This window comes from Columba livia, chromosome 4 (assembly GCF_036013475.1).
Source record: "Columba livia isolate bColLiv1 breed racing homer chromosome 4, bColLiv1.pat.W.v2, whole genome shotgun sequence".
Taxonomy (NCBI): Eukaryota; Metazoa; Chordata; class Aves; order Columbiformes; family Columbidae; genus Columba; species Columba livia.
The window spans coordinates 35,308,262-35,329,241 of NC_088605.1; the positions used below are offsets into that span (position 1 = coordinate 35,308,262).

The following is a 20,980-nucleotide window of genomic DNA, read 5'->3' on the forward strand; positions in this document are numbered from 1 at the left end:
TTCTAAATAGGTTTCTGTCATAACCTTCTGCCATTGCACCTATAAGCCCTCCATGAAGCAGTACAAAGTTTTTTGACTCTTAAGCATGCCACAAGCAGGGCAGTTATAAAGCAACAACACCAGAGCTCCCCAAATGACTCCGTTTACTTTGCGTGAGTACTAATGTATCATTTTACTCCCACACAGTGACAAAAAGGCCTTCACCCAACACTGCAGATGACACCCACTGACATGCTTTTTGCCCTCTGTTGATTTATGTCATGACAGACCACTTCAAAGATTTAACTTCATAAAGTACAGGATTTAAGGAGATGAAAGTCATCACAGTTAAAACACAAAATAGTTTCAGAATATGTGAAATAACGAAGGCTACTTATCAAAATGAACTTCACAAATCTGCAGTGCTGACCATTTGTGGGGCCTGACATCTGCACTCTTCACTGCCATGTGGGGCTGCAGCAGCAGTAGCCATAGGGCAGTACTTGGCATACAACAAAAACACATAGGTCTATCAAGCCATTACTGCTGTACAGGGTCCGCACAAAAATGCCCTAGTGACAAGAGGTAAAGCACAGGGAATATCCAAAGACTTTCGAGGCCATTACAACTTGAGGAGGCTACAAACACTGCCTGTGGGATCCCAGCCTCCGGCAGGAAAATAAAAGTTTTGCTGATGGTGATAGGCCTTGAAGAAATGTTAACCAGGCAAGGACCTCCACCTCATGTACAATAATGGTCTATGCCACACCAAGCCTATGAAAGCTCCTGCTCCAGTTACAAAAAAATCCCAAAACAAAACCAAAAACCCCACCAAACAAACAAACAAAAGGCTGAGCTAACACGATGTCCAGTGATTCCTTCCACAACCACCATTTTAAGGAGACGGCACATCCCCCTCAAAATGGAGACCAACATCCATTTCTGCAAAGCTGCTGACAAGCAGCAGTGAGGCCACTTGCAGCACGGTAAGACACTATCATGAAGAATCTGTAAGACTCCTCCCCAGATTATGTTAGGTCTGGGTAGGAAAAAAAGCACAATAAAATTCTCATGTAAAAATTTCAAGGGGCATTGGCACTTACAAAACACTTTTAGTAGGGGATTTGGGAGCATTTCTGAAATACCGACAAAAACTCCCTATATGCCAGTGAAAGGGTCTGGTAAGAATTCATGGATTCAGCAACCTGCACCCCATGAAATGGCAACGAGCATTTTTATGCTTGGTATCAGCCTGAAACGAAGCCTCAGAAATGAAAGCATACTTGTTTCATTTAACTTGGTTTCTTAATCTGCTCTCAGCAAAGATTAAGTACAAGGCAGCAGCTACTCTGAACCTGTAATTTATCTGGATTATCTACTGGCTTTACAAATATCTCTTGCAATACCAAGAATTAACTTTTACATGTGGAGTTGCCTTGTTTGTCCCACACTGAATTAAGAGCAAAAGTTAATATCTGGGGCTCTGTGACCTAGTGAGAAACAAACTGGATGATTCACTACAAACCAATATCCAAATACAAACAAGCTAAACAAAAATAAAATGTTAAAAAGACATTTAAAAACCTCTTTTTTCTTGTCTCTTAATGTTTCCTCCCCTCAGCTGAATGAAATTACATGAAAAGTTCAATTTTCGAAAACATTTTATATTAAAACTGGGGAAAATAAGAGTATTGTGGAAAATAAATTTTATGTCCCGATAGTAGTCTTAGCTTTATCAATAAACAGGTACTTCTCAGTGCACTAAAGGTGGTGTTTATCTCCCATCTAATTCTGCAAAACAGTTCAGCATATTCTTAACTTTACACTTTATCTGAATCTCAGCAAAGGCAATGAAATACAAATATTGCACCAAAGTTACACTGTATCTTGATGCTTTGCAGAAGAGGGATCTATATCAGACATTTCAATGCTTCACTCAGTATTATTCATGTGTTGCCTAAATAAAAACTAGATTGACTGCTGCCATATCACACTCTCCTTTATTGTCAGTAAAATTAATTAAATAGACGAAGTTAAATCATACCTGAAAAAAATGCTTTTTAGGGCATGGCCTGTTTAGGAAAAAACTGAACTTCAAGATGGAGACATTCATGCACTCGTTCAAAATTCAGACCAGCTTCAGACCCAGCACCAGGAGGCAGAGCTGTCCCCACCCACTGGGCCACACATCAGGAGCGTATTCCTGCAACACTGCTAACAGGTGGTATTTTAGCAGCGATTTGCTGCCCAAAAAGGGTGAACAGCCTCATGTCACATCTAACAGCTCTCACTCTTAGCAAAACCAAGGAACAAAAACTGACCTCTCAAGTTTTAAATCAATTAGCAAGAGCCTGCAGTTAAACAACTAAAATGTAGAATGACCTTTCAGAGATACTGTTTAGCAGATAAGCCTTATTTCTAACAGTCATGGTAGGCTTGAGCTGACATTCTCCAGTATTCATCTTCTCCTTTAAATGTCCATTTGTTTGGTAAATAGTAAACCTGCACTACCATAAATGAAGGCCCCAAGAGCACACACAGTCCTTCTGCCCAGCCTTTCCTCCCTGGCAGGTTACAAGATTAGAGGAAATCTCTCCCTTGAATTTTGCCCTCTCTCCATCTTCCCTTGCACACTTGCACAAAATAAAGTGCTAGGAGAGAGCAGTAATAAAAACTGAGCAATGGAGTGATTTGTTTTTTCACTGTAGTTTTGTCCATCGTTGCCTGGGTTTGTCCATTATTACCCGTCTTTTTTAAAATCACTGCAGCAGTTGAGAAACCAGTGGCAAAAAACCTCTCATACTGAGAGCAAAGCATTTTCAGGTGGGTGGTGTCTGTCCCCATTTCTACACCCCCTCCCCCCCCCCCCCGCTTCACCTCCATACCTCCCCAAAGGTTTAGGGCTTTCATTTCTCATTCTTTCAAAATACCTCCTCATCACCTTTCACAGAAACAGGAAACTACCCAGTTTTACAAACATGCACAGTAATGAGTGGCAAATAACAGAAGTACACAAGCAGTACCTGAAGCCAAGCAATATAATTATTCTTTTCAAGGAACAATAAGCAAATAGCAGTGCAGTTACAACAAAAAGCAGCTTCCTTATAAACTGTGAGTAACCAACTGTGGATACTATATGACACTTACATGGCATCTAGCTATGCTGAAGTGATTACAGACTGTCATTTTTCCTTAGGGGTGTATGCTACAGAGGAACTGGGCAAACATTCAGCTCTGTGAAAATCAAGAAGCTTAGCTAACCTTACTCTGCTCTAAAGACCAGCTATTAAAGGAGCCATGTTATTATAAAACTGCTTGCCTGCATGCACCTCATGCAGCTCTTTGAGAGGTGTTTCTAAGGAGTAAATAGTACTTGAAACCAGGAGAGGGACAAGATTGAGTGGCAGAGTTTGGGGGAGGACCGACTGCAGCCCAGGTTGTTTTTTCCGGCAGGATGGTGCTCCTGTGCTGCCAGGGCACAGCAGCAGCAAGCCAGAGAGTACAAACTCTCAGGGCAACTGGGATAGACTCCTTTTATTTTTCTGCAGAGAAAGCCCTTACAGCTGCTCAGGTTTACGAGTCTATTGTAGTGATTTTTTCTTCACAGCAACTGCACAAATGTGCACAGTAAGCACACTGAGGCTCAAATAAGAGCAGGACAAGTTCACTCTCGTATCCCACTGGGTAGCACGAAAAGTAAATAAATAGCAAATACACTGCAAGTCAGCACTGAAACCTTCACTTCCACTGATACTGCAAACATCAATGTACATGTTTAACTAATATGAGCATACCCTACAGACATTCCAAGTGCAAGGAAAAGAACTTAAAGAATAAGAGATTTAGGTGGGGCACAAAATAAAATATCACACCACAGTAACTCAAGCCATTCTGTCACCATGAATGCCTTTAGTTGAATGCTAAAAAAGATGCAAAACAGGACACAGTTTTTTAAAAGATCACAGGTATTAGACATCAGTGCTGCAAACAAAGGCTGAAGTCACAGTTTAGGGCTGAGCTGCCACCAAAAACGGGATACCTCACTCTACCTTCCCCCTGCTCCAACCAGCCATTCCTGACTCCTCCCACTTTACTACCCATCCATATCTGCAAGGGGAGCAGATTTGACTTGCTAACCCAAAAGAAAACTATGTCCCTTTTTCTCTGCCTGTTTTCTTCTGGGTTATGTTTCTTGGCAGTCGTGAAACTGTTAGCCCAAGCCTTAGAGCATGACTTTACCCCAAGATTAGGGTAGTAATAGGGGGAACAGCCTTCCTTACTCATCATCTCCTGTTGCTGAGCACAGACTTGTTCAACAATCTTGTCTCTTACAATCATACAGGGAGTTTCTATATAATAGGAAAGATTTGAACCCTCATACAAAATCTTGTTCCACTTGCAAAAACGGAGCCCCTTTAAACTTGGGTTAGCGAAGAACTTATCTGTTTTAGTCCCAGACCCTATGGTTTGCATGTCTTACACTGGTGGTGTAGATGGGGCCTTTGCCAAAATGTTATTGACATAAACAGGAACTGTACTCCATATCTAATTCCATCAACCAGCACAACAGAGTAACAGGGCAGTGCTTGATAAATATGAAGCCTTGGGTAGTCTGCAGAGAAGCTACAAGCAGCAGTGTGAGTTGCTCTGAAACTGTGGGTGACAACCTTGAGAAGCAGTTAGGAGTAAAAATGGCAAGCTAGAAACTAAAAGAAAGTCACCTGAAAACAGTATCAAAGATACTGCAAGTGTGAGGTTTTTGTTCAGATCTATGCAGCACTGCAGTTATTTGGGAAGCAAGCAAAGTTCAGTTGCATATCTTCATTTTCCAGCAGACCACCCACCTTCAATTGCAAACAAATCGCAATATTTCGCTTAATGGCAGTCGTTCAATGTTCCTGAGCAGTGTTTGAAGCAAAAAAGTAACAAAGTAGTTCTAAAACTGAGATACTGTGTCTACTCAGACACACGCCGATAATTTATGACTCACTCTTAATAAATGCTTTCCTTTTAGGATTCACCTTATCTACTTCACAGATACAGAGTTCATGCAAGAAGCTTGGGCTCGTTTTTATTGTTGGAAGAAGGCAAAGCTAGCCAATTACAATGCTAATGTGCAGTTCCCATAATTAGCTACAACTTCCACTGTATCTCTTTAGAGGTGCATGCAGGTAATCTGAAAGCATTTTGAAGCCAAAAAGTATTACTAATTGAAATGTTTCAAGGCTCATAGCTTTTCTTTAAGAATGCAGATTTAATCTTAGACTAAGTTACTTAATAATTACCTGAAATTTGAAGAGGATTTGATCCTTCCTCCCACACCAACTTGAAAGCACAAAGCATAAAGACAGTTTTCAGTGCAAACTGCCAAGGTCCTGGTTCCTCAAGAGAGCAAGTAAGCTACATTTCATTTCCTAATTCACTGTTTTCCAACCTTGCCACCCACACCAATACTAACTTTGGATTAGGGAAGGCCAGGACTGAGCAGAAGCGCAGTAACGGTAAAGGGAGATGCACTGAACAGCACATCAGCAGCTGCTGCGGATTAAGTGGTGAGGAACTTCTTAAAATTAATCCTGCAACCAGTCCTGCTCTCACTGAAGCCAGTAAGTACAATTCTTAGAGGACAGCCTAAGCACAGCTTCTTCTCTCTGTCTGGTGACACTTATTTCACCCAAGACTGGATCTATACGGAAATTTGCAGTCCTATAAGTCAGTACGTCTTCCAGCAGGGCATTGGACTGAAAGGCAGTTTGGGAGTTTGTTTCCTGAAAAGGAATGGAGCCCGTCCCATAATCTCAAGGTTTCACTGCAACTAAATCAAACTAACAAAAAGGTGATTATCAACTGGGGAAGAAAGCAGGGATGGAGAGGAAGGCTGGAGGAGGGAAGACATTGCTGCTCACATCTCCCTGAAACTCCAGATGTGCCCCAGCCTTTCTCCTGCTCTCCCCTTTAAACCAGCATATATTGCTTAAAAAATATGTCTAGTTGTCAAGCCACCAGTCTGAAACAGAACTAAGTAGTCCAGTCCAATCACAGACGAACCCAAGCCAAAAGCAGTGCTGGCTCCTCTGAGACAGTAAAAGGGGCACCAAAAAGGAGCCCAAGTCTAGAGCGAGGAACAAAAGAACTCACTGACCAACCAAGCAACCAATATAAGCCCATGGGGAAAAAATAAGGAACTAAAAAAAAAATAAAAATCAGAGCAGATATGAAGGAGAAGGGATAGAAGAACTAGGAAGATTTAAGAACAAGGCATTTGGAAAAAAAGGATGCAGCCTTTAGGGCATTTCAAGTGAGCTTCCAGCATGGAGTACATTGGGCTGCATTTCTCCTTTTGTGGGAATGCCCTCCCCACCACCAGTAAGAATGGATAACAGAACCAACAAAATGCCCTTGGGGAGTTAAGCACAGCTCACAAATACAAATTCCTTAGTGGCAAGTATCTGGTCAGTACCACACCGGTAAGGAGAAAGTACAAAAGAAAACTGTACCCCAGATGCCAGAGGTCGGGGAAAGAGGGGGAAGGTGTTTGCTCCTTCTTCCTGCTGTGTGCTATCTGGCAACGGCTTTGTTCAGTGTAAGAAAAAACAGCAATTATTTTGTTTGATCTTTTTTTTTTATACAGATGGTGTTTTTGTATTAAATTAATGAATGCATAGCACATTAAGATATTAAATGTAAACCACATGCACTGAAGATGTTTTCACTTGAGGACGTATTGCTATTTTCTTCTCATTTTAAACACATTCTAAGCATATTTGTGAAATACAGGCCAGCTCACTGTACTACAAATAATTATACAAACTCCAAACCAGCACCTTGTTCCAGCTACTTGAATTTGTCCTGTTTTTTTTTTTTTTTTAAAAAAAAACATTATTTAAATAAATCAAACACAGACAAATCCTGCCAGAAAATGCTTTCATAACAGAGACAAGTAATGCCTACACCAAGTACATCTGAAACAAGAGCTTACCATCAATGCCTCTCTCAGCTATGCCTGCCACCCTGAGAAAGAGCACGTACTACACCAAGCAGCACAGTGTCCATGGATCACCATTAGACATACTTGTAAATCCAGATACTGCACTTTTATTACAGCACGGCAACATAAACTTCAACTTCCATCCTTCTTCTCCATGTGCTACAACCCTGCACCCTGTCCCAGGCAGCCAGCTGAATCAGAGTTAAACCAGGATTTAGCTCAGATGGTTGTTTTTTTTTAATTTTGCACTGAAAAGCTTTAGGAACAAAACTTAGTTTGGGCTGCCAGTATAGTGGAGATAAACCTTCATGGCTGGATATAACTGTGATAGCACATGCAGGAAAAACCTAACACACAGAAGTCCAGCTTCTCTCTTCAAGCACCTGTTTTAAGTCACTGGAGCATCCCTATAGCAAACTCTCTACATTTATGAAGAATAAGGTAATAACACTTCTTTGGTTTAATTGACAATATTTGTGTGAGTGGCTTCTGTCAGTATTTTCTTTGTGTAGCAAATTACAGTTTTCTTGGTTTAAAATACCACCACGAAGTTCACAAAGAAAATAATTATGTGGAATAGTTAACAAAATATTTACCACTTAGGGATTACTGTTTGTTACAAAAATTGCAAGAGATGCGCATGTGATGGTAGACTAGTTTTCCTAATAGAAATGGGGAAAAACGTAATGACACCTCTACAGAAACAAATTTAAGCCAGTAAACATTCTACCATATATACAATTTTATCATGAGAACTCAGTTAAAACGGAAATAATATTAATAGATGTATCTACCACTGTGAATGTGTGGCAGGGCTTGCTGATACCCCTGTGCTAAGAAACGTTTTCGGAAAAGCCTGTAAGAGTTATGGTCTACCAGAACTGAGAGCAAACGGCTTATGCTTTTGTTTCATTATATCCTAAACATGTTTTATGCAATAACTCTGAACTTATAACCTCTTACAAGAGGTGATCCAGTGTTCCATTCTGGAAATCTGCAGTAGCAAGTTAGTATCTTTTACAGTTAAAAAATGGTGCCGCTGTTTTAACACGCTCCTGGTATTTACAAACTAAGTTTGTAATCAAAATGCTGTTACTCCTCATACTAACAAATGTGTCATTTTACAGTATTGATGTAACTTTACACAGGCTACTAAACCACAGACTCTTCAACAATTTAAAGATTGTTTTCTGCAGTATTGAAAAATCCAGTGTCTGCAATTCGCCTCTCACAGCTCTACAGCATGAAGAAAAATAATATCTACTAAAAATATTTCAGCTGACTAGTCTGACTTTCTGACCGGTCGATTTTTTATACCTATTCATGCAGGCATTTTGGCATTACACAAAACACCTTTTAGAAATGATGAAAGGAAAACATTTTTCTGGTCCTTGGAGACCTAGACATTTAAATTCTGTTTATTACTAATGAATAATTTTATTACCCATTTTCCACTCATATTATCAAAGATTATTTATTTTATTGGCTCCAGGTGTGAGTTTTAACATCTTAACATGCAAGATGCAAGTTTTGACATCAGTCACAGACAAGTGTGTAAACTACTACAAAGATTGTATTTAGGCATAAGGCAGATTATGCCTTACCATGATAAGGCATATCCCATTATATTTGGATTTCTAAATCTCTTGGGTTTAAACTGTTCAGTACTCTATAAGGGATGGCTAGGACTACTGCTTTTACTGCATTTCTTGTCCTAAATATTATACCTGTTTGAGATTTGAAACGTAACCACACTTGTAACCTGTTGATATCCAATAAAATCAGCTTGTAGTTAGGTGCCTAATAGCATTAGTAATACTTTATTATGCACGTTACAATGAAAATAATGACGTGAAACATCCTCTTCCTTTATGTAAATGAAGAAATTTAAAATATTCTCATCACCCTGCTTCCTGAAAAACTGCTTTCCAAACCATTCAAGAGTGTTTCATAAACAGAAAAAACCCCACACCACACATTTGAGTGCTTGAGATCAATTATGAAGTACAAAAGACAGAAGAGGATGCCTCAGAACAACACAAGCAGCTCTCTCAGTAAATGGTTTTTTCCCCTTGCCCGGGTCTTTTATAGAATGAAAAAGACAACAATCCTCAAATGCTAATTGTCTGAATAGTACATGCAATTAACACCACCATAACCCATAAAATAAATAAAGAAACGTTTTGTTACTTTATGATATTAAGAGTTCCTGACCTGAGAAGGACCAAGCAAGGTATCAAGACACATTAAACATAAACCGGGCATCTGTTTCAGGGAAGTTGACTCCAGCAGAGAACACTTCAAAGTTAACAGCTATTTGTAATGAAGATAGATGAGATAGATATAGATATATAGATACATGGCAAAAGTTGTTTGCTAGTTTTTCATACACTACCTCTTTAAAAACTGATTTACTCTTGTAGGCATGTAAAGACCTGCTAGTGCTGTAGCTGTAACATAGCAGGAAATTAATCTAAAGAAACAATATGTCTCAGTCATAATTTCCTTCTGGAACCTGAAAATCTAGAGGTGCTTATTTCTGATTTTATTGCATTTTAAATATTAAGTTATTATAGCAGCTCCTGGCAGTCCCGTGCTGAAGCTGTCATTTCCACTATGCACTCCGTTTTGCAAGCATTCATAACTTAGCAGTTTTAATTCACATCTGGCTGAAATTTGGTATACTAGTCAGCTTGCATACAAATTTCCTCTGAAAAGGTAGAGAAAAAATAAAAAGCTTCAGATTTCTTCCAGCTTGTTACCCTTAAGAGTCTAAGATATTTTAGTAAATATTATTAAAATATTATTATTATAAATGGAAACATTATTTTAATAATCAACGCCTTGATTAATCTAACAGTCTGAATTAGTGGTTTCCAACTAAACTGCAGCAGAGCTATGCTGACCCTCTGCCTTCTCAGGTAGCTCCGGTGCTGCAATGCGAAACTGGGGACATCAAGGTTTATCTCTGCAGGAACAGCTGAACACAACAGGGGCGGACGCTCTCAGCCAACTAGTTCATGCTATCTGGAAATAATTCTGGGATGCAATGATTCCTATTTTGCAATAGGAGCTAAAAACTCCAAAGATTCAGACTTCAGATCCCATCTGTGACCTCCAACAGGTTTTTTAGTTTTACTCGGGTTGCACAGGGAACTTGAGCTGCCACTTAATACACAAGCATTATGATGACGCTGTATTACATGCTCCTCAAATAACTCTAACATACCCCCAGCATTTATATGCACACATAATATGTTCTAACAATGTCTGTAATTTTTTTGCATTCGAAAATGAGTTCATTAAGCTTACTGGAACGCTGGGTGTGGTCTCAGCAACCCAAGGACTCCTACCTTACCAGGCTCTAGCTAAATGACTTTCAGGTTTTCTGTTAGTAGACGTGCAATAGCTCACAATAGCACAGATTTTAAGTATAGGTATCTGAAGTTACAGAAAATAATAGCAGTATCTTTCATGGTCTTCTCTTTGGCATGGCTCAGGAAATTACAAGAATAAAATATCATAAAAACAAATATATGAAGTCATACATAACCTGTGTGTCCATTGATTTGATACTGATTTGCTTATACCACAGATGTGTAATCACAGTGATTCCATAAACACTGTATATACCACCAATATTGAATTCTACAACTTCCTATATATCTTTTTTTATAGATGAAGCCTTTGTTCCTCTTGAACAGGGTTATCCTGTTCCCTTGCACTTGGCACATCACCTTACACTACATATAAAGGGAAGAAGCAAGTTCACCATGTGGAAGAGCACAATGACTTAAAATCTGCTTTACTAGCTATATCATAGATACTTGCAAAACACAGATATTTCAGAGAAAAGTGTACATTATTGTTGCTATTTTTGCTATTGGTATGTTTTCCTAATTGATCAGACCAATAAGATAACTCTCCTTCCACTCAGTGAGACTTTTACCGTGGGATCTTCTTCTGAAAATGTCAGCCTGTCTGGACAGAAGGCACACCAACTGCACAAGCACACACATGTCTCCTCACAGAAAGGACCCTGTGTCACTTCAAAACATGACATATCTTAAAGGCTGGCCACAGTGACAGTGGCCTATTACCTGTTTGGCTGTGAAAAGTAAACAAATACTTTCTGCTCTATTTTAATCCTACTGAGGCAGGGGAGATAACCAGAGTTTCCAGCAGCAAAGGTAGAAGGTCTGTCTGCAGAATTACAAGCACCATTGGAATGAACAGGAGAGCTGTAAATGACTGATTAATAGCTTGGCTGGCAGGGTCTACTATGTTACAAAAATCTGCCTTCCGTGCTAATAATTTTCTTTAAACAGAGCAATGGTGGTTTTATAAAAGCAGGTACAGTTCCATCCAAAACAAAAGCTAGCTAGGTCAATCCTCTGCCACACAGAAATATTGAATCCATTTATTTACTGTGAGTTACAATTGACTTAGAAAGGAGTTGAGTGCATTTCTTTAGGCTTTTCAGACAGGTAGCCAAAGGGAATATTTATACATTTTTCAACCAACTTAAAATCTGATTGCAGCAATAGGAATATCATGGTACAAAGGTTTATGACTTTTAGGATAGAGTACGTGTAAGGTAAGTACTTGATTCTATGAGCTAAAAAATGTATTGCATAGATCTATACCCAGCAGAAAACACACTAGAACACTTCTTGATGCTTGATCATCTCACTTAAAAAACTGTCACTACTAATATGAGCTACAGTATTTTTAAGTATCTCAAAACTGTTAGAAATGTATATGAAAATGAAGCAAAGATGAGCTTTTTTCAGGCTGATTTCATTGATAGAGGAGTAATAAATCTAGCAAGAACTGGTACATGCAAGGTAGTTAGACACATGAAGCAACTCAGGCTGTGTGCCTTTTTTTTTTAAAAAAAAAAAGGCAATTAAAAACAACACCACCACCAATCTGGAAGCAAAAAGATGATTTGGTTGTCCCTAAAGCTGGAAGTGAATCTGTTGAATCAAGAGTTAGTAAAGTGGAGACAGCTTCCACCTTTTAAGAAAAGCAGGACACCTGCTCCAGGTCTGTGAGGACCACACTGAAAAGGGTTCTCCCCCACCCCCAATAGGCCCATACAAAAAACACCAGGGAGAGAAAAAGGACAAAGAGATCAAGAACTAAGCAGGATGGTAGTGTGAAAAACATTCTAAACCAGACATACTAGATGAATTTGTCATTAAATTTGCACTGTTAAGCTGAAAAGTTTTAATGGTTTCTGTCAAACATAAATTAGTTTAGAACCGACAGGTGTGTCCCTGCAAGGGCCTTTGTTTTACTCTTTCCTCTTATCTCTACTATAAGCCTGAGGCTCTACTCTTATATCTGTACTAACTCGATAGAACCAGTTTAGTACAAACTTGAAACAAAACACTGGCACACGATCATCAATAACTTGTAATTGATAGTGCTTTTCTTGCCTTCATTTCAGGCTCTGACAACTAGTGGTCTCCCAGGTAACACCCACCCAATTCATGGAAGGGTATGGACCAGGGACTGCTCCCAGGAGGACCTATGAATGAGGTCCCCAGGCTGTTGGTGAAGGACATGTGCACATCAGTGATGCTCATGCCATGACATTCAGAAAACAGACCTTTGTTTGTTCCCTGTGTTATCCTAGACAAAGCCTATGCATCTGTCTCTCTTCCTCTAAAATCTATTTTACTCTCTACAGCAAAACACACCTGGCTGGTCTCTTCTCCCCCTTTTCATTGCCCTCTTCCACCACATCACGGGATTTGGGAAATCTGAGAAAGGAGGGAACGCCCCATGGCCGCAGCTGCTGGCCAGCAGCACACCACCCCACAGCTGCCAGCAGTTCTCAGCAGGCAGACAGAACCAATTCTTCTCAAGCATTACTGCTTTGCCAGGCCCCTGGATTTATCAACATCCATGGCCTCTTACCTACTCAATTCTATGACATTTTTTAACAGTTTCTGGCAGCAATCGGGTATCATGTTGAAGAGTCACTGTGTTACAGCCACAAACACAAGTGGAACATCAGCCAGCTGGGTGTAGTAGGGGACTCCTTCCCTTGGCTAAAACGCAAACCCACATGCATGTGTGCATATGCTGTTTCAGATTAAGACAGCTCAGTCTACAAATTACATTAATAAAGGTTATAATTTCTGTACAGACACACCCAATAAACCTACTTCCATGGAACTATGGTAATTTACAGTCTGCTAGAAAGAGGACCCACTGTACGTTTCCATATTTCTTAGTAAAGACCCCCCATGTGGTTTGTCACATACAAGTTTAATACTAACCACATTTGGCACAAGAACACACATGAAAACTCCACCCACATACAAAACCGCGTACAAAAAGACATTAAAAAAAAAATAAAAAAAAAATCAAAGAACAGACTCTAGCACAAGCTCTGCTCTATGCTGCAGACAAACCAAACACTAAGGAAGAAAATTTGTTACCTGTTATTTTATGGGGTACAGTTGCAGTACGGGAAACAAAAGCAGACAATATACAAGGGAGATGAAGAATGCTCAGCTGTGCCCAGTTTCACCAAGATCACTGCAAGCAAAACCAATTACCTCAAAGGCAAACCCATAACTTTGTCTGATGTAGGTTTTCATTTTTATTCTTTTTTTTTCACCTCATGTAACTGGTTCTGCTGCCACGGCTCTGATCAGCAGTAAATTAGGACTAGGTAGAAAGGACTATGATGAGGGGGCAATGTAAAAGCTGGAGGGCAGGAATGAGAAAAGAGAATTGATAAATAATACACAGGTCTCTTCTGTGAAAAGCAAGCAGAGCTGCTGAGGAATACTGGAAATACTATTCAGATTCCACTCAGAAAAAAAATCAACTGGGGAGAAAGGTTTACATCCAGAGAGGAACCGTCTGTCTGAAAAGTCTGTTTGAGATTCCTTGACCTCAGGGGAAAAAGAGAGTGGTAAATAGCGGAATCTGGCACAAATGAGGAGTAGCAGGGCTTGCAGAATTAAACTATTTGAAATACTCTGAAGATGCTTATTTAATGTACTGAGCCTTACTGTATGTTTTAGAGAAAGGACAGCTGTTAAAATGAAACTCTCCTGGCAATGAAATGTGTGCCTGGCTCCATAAACCAAAATGGTCAATGGAGAAGCAAAAGAAAAGGAAGACAGGGAGGAAAAGAAAAATTCTTTGAGGTACTTCTAGGCTATGAAAAAGTCTCAAATATTGACAGTGCTTTCAGCACACTTGTCAAGGAACAGTGAGATCCTCTTCAGCACAAGATCCATCAGCTCACTGCTTGTCTCTTGGTTGATGGGAGAGATCTTAAGATTCAGTATCATTACAAGACAACGGACAGGTGTATCTGTGCGGTGACTCTCCTAGAATTATCTGATGGAAAAGCGAGTATGACAGAGGGAAAAGGCAGAATTGCATTTTCAAACTCCGGCTCTATGTGTCTGCCTTCAAAAGGCTTTGTCTTCCGGATAGGCACGTGGACACACAGCTAATCCTCCTGCTTTATGGCAGGACATGAGTGGAAGTACCAGAGGAATACTGAGGAGGAAGCAAGAATAATTAAACAGAAAGAAAATTCTTTATACTGCAAAGGGGAAAGGCACTTCCATCATACAGGCAAGTAGATCAACATGGCAAGTCTGTAAAGAAGAAGGGGAACTCAGCATGAGTGAAAAGGGAGATTCTCCATCTGGATGATACTTCATGCTGAACACACTCTCATTCCACCACCCAGAGCTAAAGACTACACCAAAACATTGCGGGCAGCTGGAAACTTTAAAATCCTAATGACTGAAGTAAAAGGTCTCAGAAAAGCACTTCATGCCCAGGGGTAATGTGCTTTCTTACTGCTATGAAAGTTGTGAGGAGACACAACTAGGAGACACTTTCCAGCTCTGAAGACAGAGGTGATGACAGGAAGAAGAACCCTGCTCTCTTCTTGGGAGATCACCTATGTGTTGAACAATAAGAGACCATCGATTGTAAAGTGGAAGTGAAATACATCTACCTTCAAAACAGCAGCATGTAAACAAAACTTGGGGGGAGAAAAAGCTATAAGTCACACTCCACACTATGCCATAAAAAGGTAATATTTGTTCTTTCAAAAATGAGACTTATACCAATTGTGCTGAGATATTTTCCATAACCTCCAGGATGTCATCACTACAAAATGTGTCTTGAAATGCACCTGATATTTTTCTGATCCTTAATTTCATTTTATTGCATCTAGATATACCATCTCAGTCTACATGGTCTTTAAAAATCATGCAGATGGCTCTTCTATCAGTGCAGATCACTCATGTGACTATGCTATATATTTTTTTTCTTTCTTTCTTTTCATCTTTTCTTATAAATCATTCCCTCTAGTCTCTAATAATTTTTAATGCTCTGCTGTGAGTTTCAGCCAATTAACCTATATCTTAAGGTGCTCAGATTTGGATCCAGTTTTCCCAATATCATCTTCCCTTGTATTTTGTACATTTACTTCAAAACTCCCATAATAATTATGTCAATGACTGTCAGACAGCGCCATGAAAAGTACAACTAGCTCCGAGGTCTTTTCAAAGCCAGAAATTTAAAATGACACTGTTTGTTCCAAATCACCAACGAAACCATTTTTGAATGAGAAAAGACAGTTAAAAAGGAGGGAAGGGAAGATGGACGTTTGAGAGTACTTTGATTAAATACCCAAATGCAACAGCCAAAATTTTGCTTTTGTAAGCTTTTAAGGCATCAGCATTGACTGCCATTACAAAGCATAAGTGACACAGGAATTTGAGCATTAGTTATATGTTTTCTAAACTATTTGTTTCCAGCATAGCCACAGGCCTCCCATGGTTTGAGTATCTTTATAAAAACATAGACTTGTTAAAACAAATAGTGTCCCTGCTGCTGAGCCTGGAAATCAGCTCGCCTGTCCTTATAGTAACTTAAAAAACAGTTTAAAAAGTAGTAGAATAAAAGCTTGCATGAATAGAAAACAATTATTATCTTTAAGAGATCCTTAAAAGCAGGCATATAATAGTCAACATTAAGGTCACCTTAATATTCAAGTTAGAGAAATTTCTGTATCTCCCAAGCCAAAGGATAAACTCTTAAGTACTAGAATTTGCCATTATTACAAAAGTTCATTTCAATGTTCAGCCTTTAACTCGTTATCTGTAATTAAGAAAAATCAGATTTCAAAGCAACAAGAGGAGACTGTGATAAAGCTATATGAAGTACACTCTGGCAGGGATAAAGCCAGCAGAGAGGTGGCTGTCATAAAATAGCCAAATGGCTTTTTCCACCTCCATCAAGGTCACTTTACTGATGATGTGCTCAATAAGATGATAATGCATTTAACCACTTTCCTTGCATCTGACTTCGACCTTATTGCAAATCCAAATGACCTTGTTTAACTACCCTGGCCTTTCAACATTTCCCTGAACAAAGATAATTAAGGAGATATACTGCCCCCTACTATCACAGGAATTGAAAGACAAATAAACTTTTAAGAGCACAGCCAGGTGTCTATTGCATTAATGTACAATGTTTAAGCAGGGGGTAAAATGAAATAATGGTTAAATAATTATAAAAGGTTAACAAAGTTAACATTGTTACATAAGGCAATTCTGTTTTATTTAAAAGAAAGAGCATAAAAGGCTTTCTAGACTACTTTTTACAACTCCCTCGACAACAGTCTTTTCTTTAACGCAGCTTCTGACTAAGAGGAAAAATGTTCTGCAAAAATTAACAAGTCTGAAATTTCTTCAGATTTGGAACTGCTTGTATTTCATACATGGATACAATTATGTTTTATGAAAAAGCAGGTCTATATAATTAAAGTAGGAGCTGCTCTAACAGAAGCATTTCCGTTCTCCTTTTTCCTTTGTGTGTGGTCAGCAACTATACCAGAGATGCAAATTGAAGGAGTTTAAAAATTAGTTTGGCATTTATGACAATTTGGAAGCTTCAGGTAATGCTTCCTTGTGATTTATACAATGATAAAAAATGACCAAATAATACCATTCTATAATAGCAGTTACTTTCTTCTTTAATTTTAATTCATATATATTCTTGCATCTCGAAGCATTCTCCAGGACAATAACTCTTCTTCATATAAAGAAAAATAAAACTCCTCACATCAATATCACTTGGACTAGTAACAACTGAAACAGGATTAAAAAAAAATTAAAAGCAGGCAAAGCACTTGTCTGTCCTTTTTGTAGTTGCATGCAAGAGATCTTATTTTAGATTATTTTTTTTCTTCTAAATCTGTTTTTCTTTTACGCATCTTAGAAATACTGTTGTATAGGTCTGAATCCTCTACAAGAGACAGAATGAGGCAGAACAGCAAGTTGTATCGGAAAGATAAAAACACGTAACTCACTGCTGACGTGATACTACAGATACGTGAGCTTACTGCTACTGCAGAAATTGCTGTTCCTTTGCCACAGAAAATACAGTAAGCAGAAAACCTGTTAGACATGTTTAATCAGAGTTTTACCATAATGCAGAACTTCAGAAATTACAACAATATCTGCCTTTTCCATTTTGTCAGTCCACCATTACTCCAAGTTGTAGAGGCAGTTTGTCCAAATCTCAGTGTTCAGCTACTTGGTTAAATCTTTTGCTGGAACACTCTTTAATCTAGACTCGACTCCTGAATTCTGAATATATCAGAATTCTGAATAGATCAGAATTCAGACCTCTTGTAAAGATACCTTCTACTACCCAATAAAAAAAATCAGTGCTTCTATCATCACTGATTACCTCATCAAATGCCTGAAATCTGCAATGATTCATACGCTATTGCTATGCAAAACTCTTTCTGCTGTATGTAACAAGTCATAAACAAGCCTTTCACTCTAAGGTAGGTCTCAAAATCATAACCTGTGTAGATCCCACTTGAATGACATACTGTCTCCAGATATGAGAGCTCTATCACTTTCTTACATTTGCTTCATAAACCATCTACTTGGTGGTTTACACAAAACAATTATTTCCATTTCAAGTTTGGATAAATGGTGGCCCTAGCCAGTCCCAAAAGAAGGCTATGCAACTTGTTGTCACCCCCTCAGTGAATTTTGAAGTTTTCCTGTATAATTGCACTTCAAATCATTTCAATCATAGGCAAAGAAGGTGAATGATTATTTTCCACTCCCTTCAGAATATTCCAGCTACCTACCTGTTCTGATCAGAGTTTATCATGGGTGAAGCTTTTTGAAGGAATACAAGTGCCATTTCTGTCATTTGTCCCTAACATTTAAAAACATCAACTTACTTTAGTTAGAAAATTACAGAAGCATTTTAGTTTTACAGTTGCTTTATTTTATCACAATTCCTTATTTTGTTTAAAATCTTCAAATGTTCAAACATAAAAGATGTATATATCTTCAAACTATTACTGAGGTCACCAGCACACAACATCATCTCTCTATACATCACTGAGCATATAGAAGCTCTCTTGCTATTCTGAAATGCATAAATCTCTTGAGAAAGTCTTTCAGACCCACACAGAATGAAGCCTATAGCTGTATTTAGAATGAAATAACCAGCAATAAAATCTTTGTAGACATATAGAAAAGACAGGAAAGCTAAAGTCTCTTCTCATTTGGAAAACAATACAGCACTGATTATTTTCTGATACCACTGCTCGAATGCCTACATTGTACGAAGTATATGTATTGTGAACTTTTATTTTTCCTTGTTTAGTTCAACAAGTGAATTGGGATACAAAACAAGTTACAGAAAGAAAAGCTGTAAAGTCTGATCTCATAATGGCTTATCAGATCACTTCAGTATCTTGATGTATCACATTAAATCTTCATAAACACACATTAGAAATGCAAGAATACAGCTCAAGACAAATTCTTTAAGTTGGGTTGGTTTACATGATACACTGATGGGTGTTAGCAGCATTCTTATTGTGGACTTTTAAAATGAACCTGTACATGACATTTCACATTATGCTATAGCATCAATTATAATTTTTTTAGACAGCTACCACATCAGCTGCTTTTCTTCAAAAGGTAAAGAAAAAAAGTATCCCATACTGCATGAAATGTACTACCTGACGTGTTCTCAATTCTATTGCTAAAAGATTAGAAATTAAAAATGACAAATAAGCCAAAACCACCTAACCATTAAGTTTTTGTAAGGGTTCTGCTGTTGTAAGTTTGTTGCTAAATTGTAACATAGTCTTTTTATAACAGCTTGAAAGAAAAAAAAGCAAACAAACACAAACTATACTGTGAAACATATGAAGCCATTCTCCATATAGAGTTGCAGAGCACGAATCAAGAAATTTTGTAACATGTCATTTGTAGTTACTGAGCTGCTTGACACTTTTGAGCCCAAATCTGATGGACGAAAAAAAAAAAGGTAAATTAGATTTTCTGTCCTGAATTGAACACTTTCCCCTTCCCAGGTCTTACTCAAATACTTTCATCTGAACTTACTGAGCACATATTAAAAGACTTATCTTTTGAATGAAAAGAGAGAAAAGCGAACTACATCAGCTACGTGCACATCACCAGAAAGTTCAGGGAAATAAGCCTGGCCTATTTAGTACCATTATGCAAATATACAAACTCTTATCTTAATGATAGTCTGTATTTAACATCAGGCAATCAGATCCTTGTGTCTATTATGCAATTAATACACTTTCTAATGCATAGGGGACTCTTGCCATTTTCAATAACTTTTTCACACGTTTTTAGTTAATTTATTCGTGGATTAGAGAGTTTAGAAGAGAAGGTGCTTCCCTTCCTCTACCTCCATTGTTCTCTACCTTCAAAGCTGGGAACAGATCAAGAGCAGCTCACTCTTTGTCTGACGGCCTGGTAGTTCATACCCTAAGTTTCTCTCCCCATCGCTGACATATCAGAAGGCAAGGTTTCTGAAAGCTTTCCACAGAAACGGCCAGAAAACAGGCACAAAGTTAACAAAGGGGAGTTAGCACCACCAAGTATCAGGTTTGTTTACTCGAGCAGATCAGTATACCTCCAAATCTTCAAACTTCAGATTTTTTTGTTTAATAAACCAGTCAAAAAGGAGGTAAATGGGCTAAGGTGAACATCAGCTAATATGGTTTAAAACAAAACAACTCTACATACAGATGTGTAGTTCAAATTCAGATTCACATGAATTAACAGGAAAACTAAAACGTAGTAGGCACAAAAGCTGCAATAGTATGTTCATGCACTGTAATACAAACATTATAATTTTAAGTAAATTTAACTGCTGACATACCTTTCTCAGTTTTTGTTTTTGTCCCCTCAACCCTTCCTTAAAGTCTACTCTAGCAATTAGCAAACAGAGGTCTCTGGATGGCTCACTGAAACATTTAAAGCTGGGGAACAAAAGGATTATTTTAAAAATGAAAACCTTGGCTTGTACAACTCCAGACGTGAATCTGCTTTCAATTACTGAAAGTATTTCCACTTCAGTGAAAAAGGATCAAATCTTCAACCACACCGTCTTTAGGCAATGAATTTGATTATATTAAGCTTTATGAATGCAGAATGACTTTGTGACACAGCTGTATATTCTATACGTATCATTTATTAGGTATACAAAAAGGGAGCTAGCACTTTAAATGAGAAGCAGACAGAAATGTGGCTGCTCACAGCAGCACTCTACTTCATACCACAGCTCTGCTTTAGGTTTTTTTTTTTTTCCAGGTGCCCACATAAATGTCACAGATTACACTAAGCTTTAAATGAAGGATTTTACAACCCTTTAGAAATGAACCTAGGTTGATTTTTTTCATACTTTTATTTGCATAACTTCTACTGCTGTAAAGTTACATTTTTCTTTCTAGACTTTTGAACTGGCAGAGTCTCTTCCACATTCCCCCCACCCCCCAAATACAGCAGGTATCGTAGCCTCTAGGAGGAATAACAATCAGAAATTGTTACTTTTCCCATTATACAAGCATAGCAGAGTTAGGCGAGGGAGCTCAAAGGCTTACACTCCGCAGCGAGATGCATCACCTCAAATGCAAATTATACAAAAACTTCGCATTTCTTA

The 20,980-nt window shown here is 38.4% G+C and overlaps 1 protein-coding gene and 1 long non-coding RNA gene across 47 annotated transcripts in view; both read right to left on the reverse strand.

Annotated features, from left to right (window-relative positions):
- TENM3 (teneurin transmembrane protein 3) overlaps positions 1 to 20,980 on the reverse strand; it is a 1,347,463-nt gene that overhangs the window by 213,774 nt on the left and 1,112,709 nt on the right. The gene's annotated exons all lie outside the window — the stretch shown is intronic.
- On the reverse strand, positions 17,024 to 20,975 carry LOC110360919 (uncharacterized). The gene is made up of 2 exons (XR_002417146.2): positions 20,201 to 20,975; positions 17,024 to 19,308 (listed from the first exon to the last, which is right to left on the reverse strand). It is a non-coding gene; the product is annotated as an uncharacterized LOC110360919 (long non-coding RNA).